The following is an 18,064-nucleotide window of genomic DNA, read 5'->3' as shown; positions in this document are numbered from 1 at the left end:
ATAGCAGTATGATTCTTCCCTCTTGTTCCACAGATGTTGACTTGACTGTAATAGTGAAAGTAAATGTTTGAGTTGTCGGCCTGTCTGTCTGTGTGCTCGTACAGTACAGCTCAGTTCAGTCTAGCTATTGTAGGTATGACATCGTCAGTGTTACACATTCAAGAAAATACTCGGCACTTTTATGATAGAATCGAGAGACCTTTGCTACTTATCTCAGTCCCTTATGGTGTGCGCTCGTGTGCATGTGTGGCGAGACCACATGCTGCATGTGTTTGGTGTGGGAGAGCGCACGCGGGGTCGTGGAATGTGATTATGTGAGTGAGCATGCATGCATTAACGTCTATATCTGGGGGGTTATATAATCGGTGATTCATTTTGTGTTGTTTTTTTTTTCTTTTGTGTCCAATGTTTGTGTTGGCTTTGATCTTTTACAGTGTGTGCGGGGTGTGTGTGTGTGGATGTGAAAATATATTACATGCAGATGTATTATTGCAATAAAAGCCGCAGGTGCACAGGAAAAACACTCAACTGTGTCTCTGTTCCTATTTTGACTGAAGTTAAATAACAAATATCTGAGAATATAAGTGCCATCTCATTGCATGTGTGTCTTTAGTCTGCTCTGCTGTGTTTTTATGGTACCTAAAAACAGGCAAAAAGTCCCTACGTGTGCTAAAAAAGTACATCTGAAAACCATAAAGGACACATCAGAAATGACAGGTGAAAAGCCATCAAGCAAGAGGAAAAACAAGCAATCCAGAACAACATGGAGTAGATGATTCCTTATGTGGTGTTTTGATGTTGGCACACATTTCACGAGAACGTTTGTGATTATTTTGACCTTCAAACCTTCACTGTTTTTACTTCCATAAAATTCATATATGGACCCACATTAGCTCAACACATTAGCTCAATGAGGAGTCTTATTACATTTACAGACACAAACCATGATCGCCATAATCATTACTGGTAATGCCAATGTAAATCTGATACTGAAAACTAAAATTGGGATTAATTATGCAGTTATGAATGCCTTTCAACACATGACCACAACGCACAATAGCATATGGAATCAATTCTCATCAGATGTACATCTTTAAAACACATGACGGAACTGTTTAATATGGGCTAATATATTAATGTCTGTACCAGTAATAATGCCACACTGCGTAACAGGGCAGCAATGAGGGTCAGGCATAGTTGTTTTATTACTACTCTATACACATGCTTTCTTGTGAAAACATTCATTAATGTGAAAGAAATGCGGGGAATAGTGTTCCAGCGATAAACCTGGTCGGAAGGAGGAGTTTTATTTTCCACTGCTCGTCCTCGTTTCCCTGTTTTCTCCTGTCATTCTGAATCCATTCATTACGCAATGTGCTTACGCGCCCCCGTGCGATCGCTAGAGGGCGCTGTTTCACTTCCGAATGAATAACCCCCCACTCGGAGGCTCTTCTTCCACTGACCCGCATTCACCCTGTACGACACAACCAGGAGGGGGGAGGACCGCGCACAGAGAGCAAATAAACGCCGTGGAGCTCCGCTTGCCGTGAATTCTGCCCGTCCTGGGAAGATCCAGCGCTCCCGTCTCCACGCCTCTCTTGAGGCGGCTACCTACGGGGGGCAGCTATCAGCGATGTCGTAGAGAAGGCTATCAACCGGACTCGCCTGCGTGTTGTTTGCTTTATTTTCCACCCCCTTCCTGACTTCCTAGCCTTGACACCGGGCTAGATGTTGACGGCGCGGGAGGTGGCTTTGTACAAGTCGAGCATCGGTAAGTGTGTCACTACGTTGCATTTGCAGAATCAGGTGAAGGCTGCTTTCCGGGGCGGCGGTGGCCGGGACGCGAAGGCTGTCCTCACGTCAACCCGGCGGCCCGCTTACTGTACCGTCCAATTAGAGGAATGAAAACAGGTCAGCGCCGCCGTGCGCACACGTCCTGCCGGGTGTCATTAGCGAAAGCGAGCCGACCATGTGCTTCCGCGGCCGGACGTAGCGCGGAGAAACCCGGGCCGGGAGCGTCAAGGGTTCGCGGCGAGGGTCTGGGCGGGGCGGGCGGCGGTATAGGATCGCAGCGATAAGAGAACCTGAACGTTGTGTCCTACATAGCAGAGTAATGACACCCAGCGGGGCACGCGGCGCTCGCGCGCAGAGCTTGCACGAGCGCGTCTTCCGCAAGTTTGTGCGCGTGAAAAAGTGTGACAAAGTTCAACTACAAGATCGGTGTTTGTTTTTGTTGTCTCTCTCTCTCACACACACACGCACACACACACACACACACACACACACACACACACACACACACGCACAGAACATATTTAAGCAGCTTCCAAAGCATATGAGCGTGCTAATGTGATGTGCAGTAATGTGAATTTTGTTCGAGCTAGTTTACACTTCCGTGCCTCCATTTCTGTTAATCGTAGGTAATCCCTAATTAGTGGCGCGCGTGTGCATCTGTGTGTGTGTGTGTGTGTGTGTGTGTGTGTGTGAGAGAGAGAGAGAGAGAGAGAGAGCGACTTTTAACAGTACCCGAATCATCTGGTAGAAGGGGGCATACAGTCTGTGTATGCGCACACGCACACGGGCGCAGGCATGTCTAGGGGGCATTTCGTGTCACCAGTCAAATGATTGTGCACGTTATGTTGCTTTGGGGTAAAGCCAGAGTACCTGGAGAAAACCCACACAGGCTCCAGGCCCCTGAGCCTTGAATCACACCTGGAGACATCAGAATCAGAATCAGAATCAGAAGAAGGTTTATTGCCATTGTACATGTAATACACAGTATTACACAAACTAGGAATTTGTCGTGGTGTGCCGCTGCGACATTCAACATAACATTAGACATCAACACCACACTAGAATAAGATAAATAAAATAAAATAAGACTTATATACAGTATTTACATAAATAGTGAGTGGTGAGAAATAGTGCAGGTCCATGAGGAGTAGTGTATTGTTTGTGAGTCCGGCTGGCTGCTGTACATGGGTGCTTAAGTGATAAGTCACTTGGTGTTCAGCAGCCTGATGGCAGAGGGGAAGAAGCTGTTAGTGTAGCGGGAGGTTCTGGTCCGAATGGACCGTAGTCTCCTGCCTGAGGGGAGGGGGGAAAACAGTCCGTGACCAGGGTGGGAAGGGTCGGCCGTGATCCGACCTGCACACCTCCGGGTCCTGGAGATATACAGGTCCTGGACATGGTTGCTTTGACTCATTAATAATTACAATTTTTGATAACATTTAACATTTAAATTGTGCGTTTACTCTTAATACGTTTTGCAACAACGTTTTACCCTTTTGTGCCATAAAACTTTGCAGTCATGCACAAGTGCCTGTGAAATGTGGAAAAATGTTCATGCATAATGATTCTAGTACAGTACTTTTTGCCCTTTTGCTAAAAAAAAACAAAAAACACACAAACCCCAAAATATTATATTTGGAGATTTGGAGAAGTACTTTTTTTTAAATAAAGTGTAGTGCATGTTTCAGCTGTCATGATTTAAGATTTGCTGTAGATTTGGCTCTATCAAAATTAAACAGATGGAATAAAATTGAATATGAGGATGAGAATTAATCAGATGAATTTTTTCTATATAATCTGAACATTTGTTTTAAAAAAAAAACCTTGGAAAATGGAAGCGACATAGTCATAACATGAAGTTAAGCCAAGAACAACAGTTGAAAGACAGCAACAGTGTGGAACCTGTTTTGCAGGTGTATTCATGTCTATAGTGCACATAAATAATGATTATTATCATTATTTAGTTAGACCCAATTATAGATTATAGTTGATAGGTTTTAAAGTAAATAGTGTCTAGAAAAATGAATAACAAAGAATTCAATTTTGAGTTTAGTTTGACCCAAAAATCTGAATAACAGTGATTAAAAAACACTGGATGTGTGAAAAATAAAGTAAGAAAAAAAGAGAAAAGTAGGAAAATTGTTTGAAAACTAGTCAAAGTTTATGTTTAACCCACTCCTGAGCGTGCTGAGGGAAAATATAGTGGAATATGGAAGGAAGCAAGGAAGCCCTATCTGTCTCTTTTCCCATTCCCGATATGTTTTGCACCAATTCTACGATGTTTTGTAAAACGAAGCGTCAATATGGCCACATACAATGTGACATTATCTCTTTCATCAGTGTCTGTGCTCACTGACATAATGGAAACAGATTATATGACTGTTGTCCTCCAATGTAAATTCCAGTGCAACTGATATCTGACTGGACCAGTTTAACTAGCAGAGAGTCTAAAGAAACGCGTACATACATACATACATACATACATACATACATACATACGTGTGTGTGTGTATTAAACCAGACATGACCTCCTTTGACCCCCCCCCCCCCCTTCCCTCTGTTTACATTACTCATTGCTGAAAGGCTCTGTGGTGGTTTTCTGTAGCAGAGGCTGGATGTATATAATGGGGGAGGAGCAGGGTGGAGGGGTAGAGACAGGAAAATAGACTTCCCCCCCCCGGCTGTCTGAGGGAAAAGGAGTTACATAACAGGTGTGGAAGGAGCGGCTGCCAGGATCCAGTGGGGCGGGTCACCTAAGGAGACAGACAGGACGTGGAGGATCACACCCACTCATGTCCAGGGGATCGTTACACACTTTGGGGTGATAACGTTCCCTTTTCCTATTAAGCACAAAATTTGGCCGGCGTCCGGTTCGGGGCCCTCGGTAGTTTCAGAAATCATGATTGAATAACAAGGCTCCCTTTATGAAACTGGACTTTTTTGTTTTGCACCTTATCTCCAGAACAAAATTAGAATAAGCTGTCTAAAAATGTTCTTGTTTGTCCCCAGAAAGGAACTTTACACTGGTGTGGTTTTTGTTTTAAACTTGTCTTTAATCTCCTGGAACAACCGAAGTCAGAACGCCGCTCTGCCAGAAGCACGGACTACACCTTGTTTACAGGCAAATAAACGCTAACCAGAGAAAAAGAAGAGTCTAATGCCAACATGACTGGTTGGTGACGGGAGGGGGGTCACGCTACACGCCATCTGCAGGCGTGGCCGACTGCTCTGCTTAGGCTGTAAACATGTATCCAGAACTCATGCAGCATGTTTTTCATTGTGAACATACAGTGGGACCTCTACTTATGAAATTAATTGGTTCCGGAAGTTGTTTCGTAACCTGAAAGTTACGTAAGTAGAGAAGCGTTTTCCATGTAAATGCCCTAATCCGTTCCAAGCCCCCAAAAATTCGGACATAATTCTTTTTATAAATCATAAAAATGCATCAAAACATGTAACAAATAGATGTTACAATTAGATCACCGTACAATAAATGTAGGAATTCAGTGCAAGGCTTCTCCAGGAAAAAAATGAACTTTATTACAGGCTAATCTTACATTAGCTGTCATTACTAGCAACGAACGTTAACACTTGTGGTAACATTGCTATCTAATGGAAAAACATACGAACACCCACAATAAATAAAAATTAAACGAAGGCGACGCTGGGATACACACAAACTGGTACATATTGACGTCCCTCCTAGCCAATGGGATTACAGGAAGATGCTAGGCGATAGCCAATGGCAGAGCAGCTATAAGCATGTTTGTGTTCGCTAAACTCCGCGAGCTGCGAGTAGCGGTAGCATATTTTTGCCTTTCGTATCCTGAAATTTCTTTCGTAACGAGGAAATATTTTCCCGTTGAGACGTTTCGTAACCTGAAAATTCCGCATGTAGAGACGTTCGTAAGTAGAGATCCCACTGTAGTTGTAAAGCAGAAAGGTTTGTTTGTGCGCTACTATGCAGTAAAAAACCAGAGAGAAAGCTGCTGCTGCTGCTCTGGGGCGCTTCCACATTTAATTTAAATCACAACAAAGCCAACGTCAGAGAACAAATCACAATCTGGGACCACATGAGGATGTATGTTAATGAGGCACGCTGCACTGTGCTTGACAGACCAGCGGTGAGAGCAGCGCTAAATAACAAAGCTCACGTTTCATCGGCCCCTTTTATGTCGTCGCCCATTCAGGTCGAGTCTGAGACTCAGAGTCGGGCTGCAGCCGACCGCCTGACTGCAGTCAAAGTTCTCGCCCATGCCGTCTTCACCTCATGACATTTTAGACGCACAAAAGTTGCGTTGCCCACAGCCTGGACCGAGTCAGGTGCTCCAGTGGCGATCACCAGCCATGACATGACAGGAGAGCCTGAAAATATAGGTTTTGTTGCTCGTGATGTGACGAGCACGTAATCATTTATCGGCCTGATATGACGGATGTTGCTCGTGTGTACTGTTGCGTTGTGCAACTTTAAGCTTGAAACGGCCACTGATCGAGTCAGCGTTTGTGTTTTCCCCAGCAGAATTGTGCCAGCTGCGAGAAGTGGGTCAACGCTCAATGCCACAAACAATAGATGGGAATCGTGTTTTGAAGGGAAAAACTTGGGGTTCCAAAATGAGACTTTTAATTGTTTAATTAATGAATTAATTAATTTCAGAACACATTTTTGGATTTCTAAAGGAGAATTCCAAACTTTGACTAGCATTTGTTGGAACATCAACGCGGCTAAAGAACGGGAAGTGTATATATTGACTGCCGCCCAGCATAAAATGACAAAATTGAAATGGAACATAATGGTGCAAGTAGGGCAGCCAGGTCAGCAGCCTCTATTAGGAAAAGCTTCTTGCATGTCATTGTCTCTGGCTGATTCCCAGCCAGCGTTTTCTCAGAGCCCTCCACGCACTGACGTTAGCATCAGTTGCAACCCGCTGAGGCAGCGCAGCAGCGGGGGGGCGTGTATTTATATGCCAGGGCTGGAAGGTTCGCTGTCTATTTCAGAGTCTGGAGGAGTTGCCAGATCAGAAAAGTCCACCTGGAATGGTTGAGTGGTCTGTAGGAGGGCAACAAATGGAACTTTTTGCACCAGTCTGGTGTGATACCGCACTAGCACAACATTATAATACCTGGTACTAGCAGGGAGACTAAAGATGACAAGAAATGATGAAAAGAAATGATTCTGTTTGTATTTTGTATATTTTGCATATGTGGAGGAAGGTCAGCAGCATTACTGAAGAATATTTGTTGTTGGCTCTCTGTGTGCAGAGTCTAAAAGAGGAGCATCTTTCCCAGGGCGTGTATTGTTCAAGAGCAATAAAAAACCCCAAAACTGCTTTGCTGGGATGTCAGAACTCCCCCGACGCACAAACGTTCCCATACAGCAGCTAATGAAACACTTGTGGATTCTCTGGCCTGTAAAAGAACAGAGACCGGCATTAGGAGTGGCCATAACAGGAAGTGTTCCAGAGATTACATGAAAAGAACAGACTCCCTGCTCCCAGTGCTCTTCTGCGAGGAGGCCAAGGCCTTTATGGGGGGGGCTGGTGGTCTTGTGCAGTAAAGCTCTCATCATAACTAAAGGGTCCTGTTTGTCTGCTGCTCTCTGAGGGACAGGAAATAGATAGAAGGAAGAGATTCGGTGCTGGGCATGAAAACAAGCTGCTGTGAGCGCAGCAGTGTAGAGAAAATGTGTTAAAAAAGCACTGATTTCTGAAGGGATAAGACTAATTACAGCGAATATTTTAAATACTTCTGAGGAGGCTTGAACTTGTAGACAATGTTCCCTCTAATTTTTCATGTGTCTGAGCAGACTCCCAAGCTCCCTGAGGACCACTGTGAGCAACATCAGATGGGTACGCTGTGGCCACACCAGTATCACGCTTGTTCAAAACCTTGGATCATAGCAAGTTACATGGCTTATTAAAAGAATCAAATGACAGCAGCACATAAAATGAAAAAGGCAAAAATGTTGTTGTTCATGAGATGTGTACTATGTTATATGTGAGAGTCCTGCTTTAAATCTCACTCAGTTTCACCGCTTCTATTTGCACATACTCCGACATCCATTCCATCTTAAAAGAACCGCATTTCTTTTTTACTTTGGCTTGATGAGTGGATGTGGCTCTGCCGTTCGTTTAGCCATGATAAGGGATTAGCATTTCCGTCTCTTAACTCCGCTGCACTGTTGTTAACTAGCTAACGTGCACGGCGAGTAAAGGCAGGGCACATACGCAAACACTGTCAATGCTGATTGGCTGCGTAGCGGAAGTAAACTGTATCGGATTATTGGCTGGACACCTGTCGCTCATCGAGTTATGTAAAATGGTACAGAAAACAATATTACTGGTCTAATTAACTAGATCATGTCAGTTCTAAAATTAGATATTAATTGATACATTTCTGTTGAATTTTATTTTGTGCGCTGCATAGATGTTCTTGTGCGCTGAGTATGTGCAAGCAGTGCGCGACTGCGCAAGCGCGCAGCTTAGAGGGAACATTGCTCGTAGACGTAGTGAGCTTTCATTAAGTTCATTCCATCGATTTCTGAGCATTTTCTCCTGCTTTTCCTGGGATGTGGGATTTTCCAACAGGCATTTTCACATGGCCAGCAGTCGCCGTGTTGTTTCGCACTTTGCCATTTTGTTCTTTTTGCAAGTTTTACAAGTTCAAAGCAAATGTGTGTGTGGACTTATTAGGCCTCTTTCACACTACACAAAAATCTAAATTCCCAAACTCTGACAGGGTTGTTGCAGCATGTCATCCTGGATCGAACTGACCTGCAAACGACCCAGAAATTAGCCACCCCCGTCAAACCGCTGAGCTGCCGGGTGTCATTGCTGTAGCTACCTGTCGCTGGACACAGTCGTTGACAGGATGAACACAAAGCTGATATCTGACACCATCGACAGGAACTCTAACACTGAGGCATTTTTTGCAAAGGAAAATGTTCAAAAAAGGTTTTATTAGACAATTTCTTAGTAGCCTCATCACTGTAGCAAAAGACTCAAATGTGGGTCGTCACAATCTGGACCTGTTGTGGAATCTAAATGAAGTCAAAACAACGTAACACTTTCACAGCGATCGTGTCATGTGACACTGGTAATCTAGACTGTTTTATTATTTCTGTGTCGGTTTGTTTTCGCTGTCCAAAGGATTGCAGGATTAGCCTCAAGCCAGCAGCTTTATTTGTTTTACCACAAACGCCACATCGCAAATGCACAAACTCTAGCTATAGTTAGCTGATTAAGCGTGTTCTCCTTTGTTTCTATCTGGGTCAAAGCTGTATTCACTGGGAGGTCTAAAGCAGTAGTCTTTATCCGGGTTGCTGTGATGTGAGTTGAGGAAATAATCCCGATTCCAGACTGACGTGGCGTGACTGGAGGTTATGGCTGACCTTATAAACGATGCAAAACGTCTAGATCCTGGATTTATCTTCTCTCCATTTGTTTAAAAGAAGACCACTATTACAAGTGTAATGTGTTGTTCAGGTTACGTTGAGTTGTCAGTGATGATCCCAGTGGATAATGAGAAGAGTCTTGGACTTGGTGGAGTCTTTTAGAATGTTTCCACCACAAAATTCCTTTGATTTCTCAAAGTAAGTGCGTATCAAGCATGTTTTTTTGGTTTAATTTACTGAACGTGTACCCTGGGATTCACCCTGATTTTCTTGTTTTGCTATAACAAGGAAAAATAAATGTTTGTAAAGCTGCCTTAGCTTCACCATTGTGTTTAATGTAAAAGATGATTTTAGTTTAATGTGCTGCATCGGCACGATTAAAGCAGCTGCTGTGGAATGATTGACGATCGTGATGGAAGCAACTCAGAATTTCCTCGCAGCGGAGGCTTCACGAAGAGTTTCTGAACCGACGGAATAAAGGATTTTCTGCGTTAGCTAGACGTTAACTAGCTTCCCTTTTGAACAAATTCAGCGCTACTCGTGTGAACGAAAGATAAACCAACCGCTGTTTCTGCAACAAGCTGAACATAAAAAGAAGCCAAGCATTTGATCATTTTTTCCTTCCCCTTTTACATTTTAAGCCAGATGTCGGGGCTGTATTTCTGTTTCAGTGAGGACGCTGTTGTTTGCATCAGAGCACCCCCTGCTCTATCTGCATTGAAACAGGTTGCTTCTTTTCACCTCTTTGAGGTTCCCTGATTATGGTTGGAGGACAGAAACTGTCTAATCTCTCAGTACAGGTACCGGATGCTTAATTTAGCAGTCACAGCTGCCTTCATGTATAAATGATTTAATGTACATCCTGAGCGGCAGAGCTCTAGGCCAGCCCGTAGACTACAGGTTTCAGGAGTTTAAATCCTGTTAAATCGGGTTAAACCAATTAACTAAGAGTTTAACTAAAATCAACGAAAGGCAGGAATTAGTCAGGTCTGCAGATTTATCACCGACTTCATTTATTTCGAACGTCGGTCTGTGGTAGCAGTAGTTATTCCATGCGGTCTGTAGGTGAGCTCAACGTTAAGGGAGTGGGCGTGTCACGTGGTGGCTGCAGGGCGCAGCACCCTACTGCAGGGTGTCAACAGCAGCATTCTTCTGAGCGTTGACAGGAGAAACCCGGGGGCGTTTTTGCTCTGAAAGCTTTTTAATTAAGTACAGACACATGACTTGAACTCCTAAGCTGTTTTCGTAATGTCCTCAAAAACAACGTATGTTGTACGTACAGGCTGCATCATAACCGGCTCATGCAGGCGTGTTTTTAGGATCAGTTCAAGTCAAACTGGATCACTTGTTTGGCTCAGAGAGCTTTACAGACTGCAGTTGTGGCACTGGCTGTCACACAGGAGATCCTTAGAGATCCGCTCTCTACAGCAGATCCCACGTATGAGTTTAGCATTAGTTTTATAGCTCTGCTCCAGATGTCCTCATACAGAGCTCTGGGCCACTTGACCCTCAGATCTTGATAGACCATATCCGGGATCTGCAAGGCTGGAAAACAAGACAGGCTCCAGCAGTAACGTGCACATTCGTGTGACAAGGGATAGAGGACGTGGGGGAAGAGGGAGAGGTGCAGGTGCATCACAGAGGAGGGTTATTAGCGTGGTTTTAAAACTGACACTGTGCAACATGGATCAGGAATGGGAGCCGGTCCCAGAGAACCAGGATAGCTGACGGCTCTGCCCCCTGTACTCCTTTTGGAAACTGTAGGAACTCCAAGTAAACCTGCATTTGGAGGGCGCAGCACTCGAGTTAGATGATAAGGAGCTCCAAGTTTCTGGACTAGCTGTAGAGCCTCTCACAGCTCCTAGTGACCAGTAGCAGTGAACTATAGTCAACCAGCCTGGGAGAAATGAATGCTTGGACTAATCTCTGCATCACTTTAGGACAGGAAGTGCCAAACTTCAGCCAGAAGGCAGACCATCACCTCTGTGTTGTAGAAGTATAACTGGACCTTAAAGGGATAATAAGATGTGCCTGTTAAAGCAATAAATGGTTCTTTTCTTTCCTTCACATCTCCGCCTCAACACCATCACCAATGTTGACGCGAGCGACCGTCTATGACCGCAGTGTTGCAGCCTCGCTCCACTTCCCACCAATGTTGGAAATGACTAGTGCTTGTTTGGCTTCATTAGTCATGCTGGGTGAACCGACAGAGCGGCGCTCACTGATTTTATTTCAGTGCCAGAAGAGCAATTCGCCGATGAAACGCGCGGCCGTAGCTCTGGAGATCAAGGGGAATTGGCGTAACGTTTTCTTGCATGTCTCCCGGTTGTGTTTAACATTCACAAGTTCTTTCGCGTTGTCCCATTTAGAATGAATATGCAGTTAATATTCATTGAATAAGCAGTTATATCGCATAGTTTACGTGGGATTTATCCACCAATCAACAATATCCACGTAACTGAGGATGTTATTTTGGTTGTTCTGCTCCTGACAACAGACGAAACAGGGACGGACCCCAAGGCCAATAGTTTTTCCTTCATGGGGTCAGATATAAAAATAAAAAAGGCCATATTTTATCTATTTTATCCTCTATGACATCTGTGAAAACCAGTTCAAAGAAAACTTCCTTAAGGGCAACAGTGTTAGCGCAACGGTCAGGAAGTTAGCCTTACACAACAGGAACTGATTACATTTTGAACCTATTAGGTTTAGTCAGATCTGGCATCGCCGAGCAATGCTAATGTGATTCAGGGTTTGATTTGGATGCACTTTATTTTAATATCGCTGACTCCATCTGGGCCATGTGCTTCCCGTTTTTGCAGTTACCGATTGCCCGATAAAATAAGTTGGGGAAAAAAAGCAGATTTTGCCCTCAATGGCACAGGGGAACCATAAAAATGCGAAAAAAAACAAACAAAAGAAGAACATCCAGTAGAGTCGGTGTTGAGCTCAGCATAACCTGTGAAATGATGGGATGGCCCCTGTCTGGATGTGGGCGATGAATAAATGATGACCAGAAAGATGATGAGTCTGAGTTTTCAGGTCTTTACCGCTTTATTGCAGCTTGAGGAGTCAAATGTTGTCAAATGGGACCGATGACGTGCACGTCGGTCCTTAAGATCTCCTCGGGAAACGGTTCAAATTGAGGTGATTTACAGAAACGTGGAGCCAGTGTCCGGATACGATGCCAAGCTCTTTAATCATTTATTATTGTCTAGCGGAAACTCTAGGCCCAAGTACGCAGCAGCACGCTGCAAATGAAGCGCACGAGATGCGACGCATCACAAGTCACCACTGACTCGATGCACTCCTCACCTGCGTCTCCTCCCCTGACAGGTGTCCAGGAGGAAACTGCAGATTGAAATGATTCAATCAATCAATCAACCTTTATTCATATAGCTTCTGTTACAATCTAAATTGTTTCTAGGTGCTTTCCAGAATCCCAGGGCCTGACCCCCAACAAGCAACAGTGGCAAGGAAAAACTCCCTTTAACAGGAAGAACCTTGAGCAGGACCAGGCTCATGTAGGGGGACCCTCCTGCTGATGGGGGGCTGGGTAGAGAGAGGGAGGAGAGGAGAGGAGAGGAGAGGAGAGGAGAGGAGAGGGGTAGAGGAGAGGAGAGGAGAAGTGGGGAGGAGGGGGGACAGGTAGAGGATAGAATGGGTAGGAGAGGAGAGGAGGGGAGAGGAGGAGAGGTAGAGGAGAGAATAGGCATAGCTCATAGAAAATACATCCAGAAATACATTATACTAAGTAAAGTAAGCTGCCGTTAGAGTCAAGTTGGGTGGGTCAGCGGGGTCGGAGGTCAGTATGCAGCTCTGAAGGCGGCGATACCTGTAGATGAATACAGAAGGAAGGAGGGGGGGGGGCAGAAAAAACTACACAAGAAATAACATCCCATCAGATGCAGCCGACTGTTGTAGCGCATGTTAGAAATGGGCTTCTCCTCCTGCTTGCTAATCATTGGAATGATGGTAATCATTGGGATTCTGCCCGGTGCAGCAGTCGGAATCTGCCGCCACCTCCCTGATGCTGTGAGGTGTGAGAGCTGGAGTCTGGCACGTTCTTTAAAAATAGCTCTGCAGTTTGTGCAACGTGGTCGGTGCTTTTAATAAGAGGAAGATTTGGAGCCGCAGCCTTCAGGAATCTGCTCAGAAATGTATTATCTGACAATCAGTTGTCATAATGAATCAAACCCGGCGCCTGGCTTCCTTTTAATAAAGAAGGGTGATTATTTTGCTTTCTAGACAGCGTCAAATGCAGCGAAACGAGCCTGGCGTCACTGGAACGGGAGCTGTGGACACAAACACAAATCCATTTATCTTTCAGCACACTCAGGGCTGTGAGAATTTCTGCCTAATTAGGCCTGTATGAATCAGCAATCTCATTATTATTTGCATATTTCTGTAACGATCAACAACTGACGGGAGCCAAATTCCTTTTCTCAATATTTGATTTGACCCAATTTGGGACTCCTCCAACATTGATGTCTATTGATTGGATGTTTACTCCATAGCTGGATTTTATGCCTTAAAGTTAGGAGAAATAATATGCTAAATAAAAAAGACGAATGTATAGTAGGTAGTAGCTTCTCAAGGGCTTCTTAATCAAATTGGACTATGAAGCAGGTCAGTTTTCCCTGGACTGAAGCATCTAAAAGTACTAAACCTGATTAAAACAGAAAAACAACCCCGTGATGTAAGCTGCTCAATTATTAACGGTGTATAAACGTCACAGAGACGTTAACGGAATTAAATCCATGATTCAAGCTAATGCTCTGCTAATTTCATGCGTGAAGCCCAGCGGGTTGGCCTTGAAGCTCCATCCTTGTAACGGATCGGGCCAGCGGGGGAGTTCAGGTCACCACGTTCCCGGTCAAGCTTGAGTTCCAGTCCAAGTCCGAGTCAAGTGTGAGTCGAGTGGACGTTAGCTCACGTTAGCTTAGAAAACAACCAACTCTGTAGTGGATTTGAAGTCATAGCCGATATAAGAAGGTAACCAAGCATGTTTACTTTTGTTTTCTAAAACAAAAGGTGTCGTTTTGTACTGAACTAATAAGAATAAGGAACCTTTATTCGTCCCACAGTGGGGACGTTTTCAGTGTTGCAACAGTCAGTTACCAGAGCAGAAATGAGCCTATCTGCCTCTCATTACACTGTCATTCCAACTATAAATAAAATACAACCAAACATCTGTTACAAATCTTATGAGGGACCATTTTTGCGCCTTCCTATTAAGTAAAGCTGCAACTTGTCGCTCTTAAATGCCCTTCCTTTTCTTTTGTCGGCTCTGTAGACGCAGGGAACACAAGGTTACCCCCATTAACATAGTTTGATTCCTCCTCCTCCTGGCAGCCAGTAATCCTCTCCAGATCTCCCCACGATCCCCTGCATCACCTCCCTCGCTGCCATCAACAACCAGACAAACCTTCCTCCTGTCACGTTCATCCACATCTGCCTGCAACAGTGATTTTAATGTCTGATGGAACCACTTAAGAGCTCCTCGGCTCTGTGTACGATCAGCTGACTCAGCGCCTGCAGAAGGGCATAGCAATTAGGTGATCGAGTGGATCACTTAAAGCAAGAATCAGGTGAAATGGAGCCACGTTAAAGACTCGGCCACAGGTGTGGCATGTTTGGCGTGTATGCTGAGTAGTATCACTATGGAAGAAAAGTCACAGAACCTGATCACAGAAGCTGATCACAGCACCTGATCACTGAACCTGATCACAGCACCTGATCACAGCACCTGACCACTGAACCTGATCACAGCACCTGATCACAGCACCTGATCACAGGTTCACTCCTGGCCTGGCAGGTGTGCTCCTGGTGCACAGAGATCGTCTTTGATACATTGTTGTGTTAAATTAGTGTTGGCACAACAGGTCTAGTAATAATAAAGATAATTACAATGCTACTACTGCTACTACCGATAGCACTATTAGCACTAATGCTAATAAAGTTTATATAGCAGGATGCACAGGTGCTCCACACAACGTTGTGTCACATTTTTAGTGGAGGTAATAAGAAAAAAGCTACAGTGTAAAAGCCAAAATGTTACTGAGTAAACTGCGGTTCTTTAACGAGATGTTAATAAAGCCGCAGCTCTAAACAAAGTTTCAGTATCTTCAGAGAAAAGATCCACAAGATAAGACATGAAACCCCAGTAAAGAGGGCACGATGTTCCTGATCCCGGGTCGACTTGGAGGCTCTTTAAATGACTCCAAATGGACAAAATAGGTTAATAAATCTAACTAAAATCATGTGATCTTGTGAAATCCAATTTGTTGAGATCCTAAAAAAGAGTTTTTTCAATAGTGGAGCCAGAATCCAGTCAGAGACACAGCGAAGGGATGTACGAACCTGCATTCAAGCTCGGCTGCATTTCTTCTGCCGCAGTTACAACATGATGAGCCTCCAATGGAGATTTGAGAATGGGGCTGGTCGGGAAGGGTTCTGGCATGAAGCGGTCCGCTGCTGCGCCAGAACCACTGGCTGCTGCATCAGAACCACTGGCTGCTGCCTCAGAACCACTGGCTGCTGCGCCAGAACCACTGGCTGCTGCATCAGAACCACTGGCTGCTGCGTCAGAACCACTGGCTGCTGCGCCAGAACCACTGGCTGCTGCGCCAGAACCACTGGCTGCTGCGTCAGAACCACTGGCTGCTGCGCCAGAACCACTGGCTGCTGCGCCAGAACCACTGGCTGCTGCGCCAGAACCACTGGCTGCTGCGTCAGAACCACTGGCTGCTGCGCCAGAACCACTGGCTGCACTGCTGCTGCTGTTGTGTTGCACTCTTTGCAGAGCTTCTACAGACCTTCATGTCTTCAGGCGCTCTTTAGTCTCTTGGACTCTTCTGTCTGTGGTTCTCTAGACTAAATGGTGACGTGTGCCTGGGTGTAAAGTTGCATTTTCGACAATGATTAACTCATATTGAAGCAGTAGTTTAGCTGACAGTTGTGTGATTGCAACATTAGGTGTGAAAGGACTTACAGAAAACCAGGTGCATCATGGGTAGCGTGGGGTGCACATCATGCACCATGCGCCATGTTAGGGACCCACAGGGCTGACCAAATGTCCACGGCCCCAAATCCACCAGTTTTTAGTCATTTCCTTTATTATTTGTAATGAAGACAGTTGTCAGTGCTGTGAGCAGGCAACTGAAGGGGACATTCTAGAAAAATTGCCACTGTTTTCAACCACATGAGCTCTTTTCTTCTTATAAATACACAGTGCTGTTTGGTTTTTTTAATGTTCAATGAGCCCTTTTTTCTTGTGCTTTTTTTATAATCACAAGATCAAAAATATGTATGAGAGTCTGTGGGTCACGCAGTCTGATGAAAATGCCCAAATTTTACAGAGCAACATTGATGGCTGTTGCTCTGATGACGTGCTTCGTCATCATCATCAGCATCATCATCATCATCATCACTTTGTCTTTCCTGCTCATCTAAAAAAGAACTCTTTTTTCCCTCACATTCTTTTCCTTTTTCACTCCCACTTGTGTGTTTTGACTCTGGAGTTTAGTTTGTGCTTATAAACTCATCAGTCCAGATGTTCTGGGAGCACTGGTGCACTTTAAAAGTCCATTAGACAAAATTGGGACTAATTTGAATTTGGAACCTGAGAAACATCCAATTTGCATTTAGATGGAAACCAATCTTTTGGGCAAGTATCATGTTGTGAGGGCTCTCAAAGATACTTGCCAAGAGTTTTAATTCACTGTACTGTATTTCTTTCTGTCTTAATATGAAAAATTGTACGTGTTTATGTTTAATAATCACTGTTATGTGGCAAGTGAACCTTACATTATTGCAATGCGTTTATTCCCCTTTGAATTTGCATACTTATTTACAGCAGACACACACACACACACACACACTAAAATCTGTACATCATAATTAATAAGTAACAATTATAAATAACAATTTTAAAATGTACATATATGGTAAGCCTGTATGTGGTTAGCCTGTACATGGTGAGCCTGTACATAGTTAGCCTGCTAGCGCCCCTGCTGCTCGATGAGGTCTTTTTTATGTTTTCCTGAAATGTACTGTAAAAGCCACGATTTATCTAAACCTCTGGTAATACATGTGGTAATTGGGTTAAGAAGTAGCCTGGTTTCACATTAAATTGATGTCTTCATTGTTAATTGGTGCCACCAGGAAAAAGAGAAGGAGCGTGAACAATACCTGATGGCGAGGCAAAGCCTTGGATAAAGTAGAGCAGACAGTCAGGAAAGGGTCAAGCTGTCTGTGTCCATCCACGTGTGTGTGCACACACAATCCGGACAGGCGTGTTTTTAACAGTGCAACACAGTTGGAGCTCATTAGTCTTTGAACCCTGATGTTTCCCACTATTCCTTCAGGTCTCAAGAGTCCCATAAAATATTAAAATGGCGTAATTGTACTTTGTGGAACACGTGCACTTTAGCTCAGTGCATTTTCATTACATCACTAAGGGTGGAACAGAGCCGACAGAGGAGCTTCTTTCCTCACATTATGGAGGTGCTATTGAGAGGTGTTGGTTGATTAAGATGAGAACGTTGGAAACGATTCAAGTATCCCGGAATCTTATGGACAAGCAGTGGGACAATGGAATGGTCCAACTGGATCCCACCTCCAGGCAGATGAGTCTCCTGGTGGGCAGCCGGGCTCATCCTTGAAGGGGGAAGAAGAAGCTCCTCAGAACAGTGTTGCTGCTGCTCCTGAGCTTTGGAAGTTGCCTGTGAAGGTCAAATCAAAATCAAATCAATCTTTATTTATATAGCGACACCATGCAGGAGATGCCGTCTTACTGATTCCTCTCCTCTTGAATCTGTTCTGGCCCACTTTGGTGCCTAAAGAACGCTGTTGTAAACATAAATAAAAGATGTAAATTGA

This window comes from Takifugu rubripes, chromosome 5, assembly GCF_901000725.2.
Source record: "Takifugu rubripes chromosome 5, fTakRub1.2, whole genome shotgun sequence".
NCBI lineage: Eukaryota > Metazoa > Chordata > Actinopteri > Tetraodontiformes > Tetraodontidae > Takifugu > Takifugu rubripes.
The sequence above is the reverse complement of the archived record's forward strand: the minus strand, read 5'-3'. Positions refer to the sequence as shown.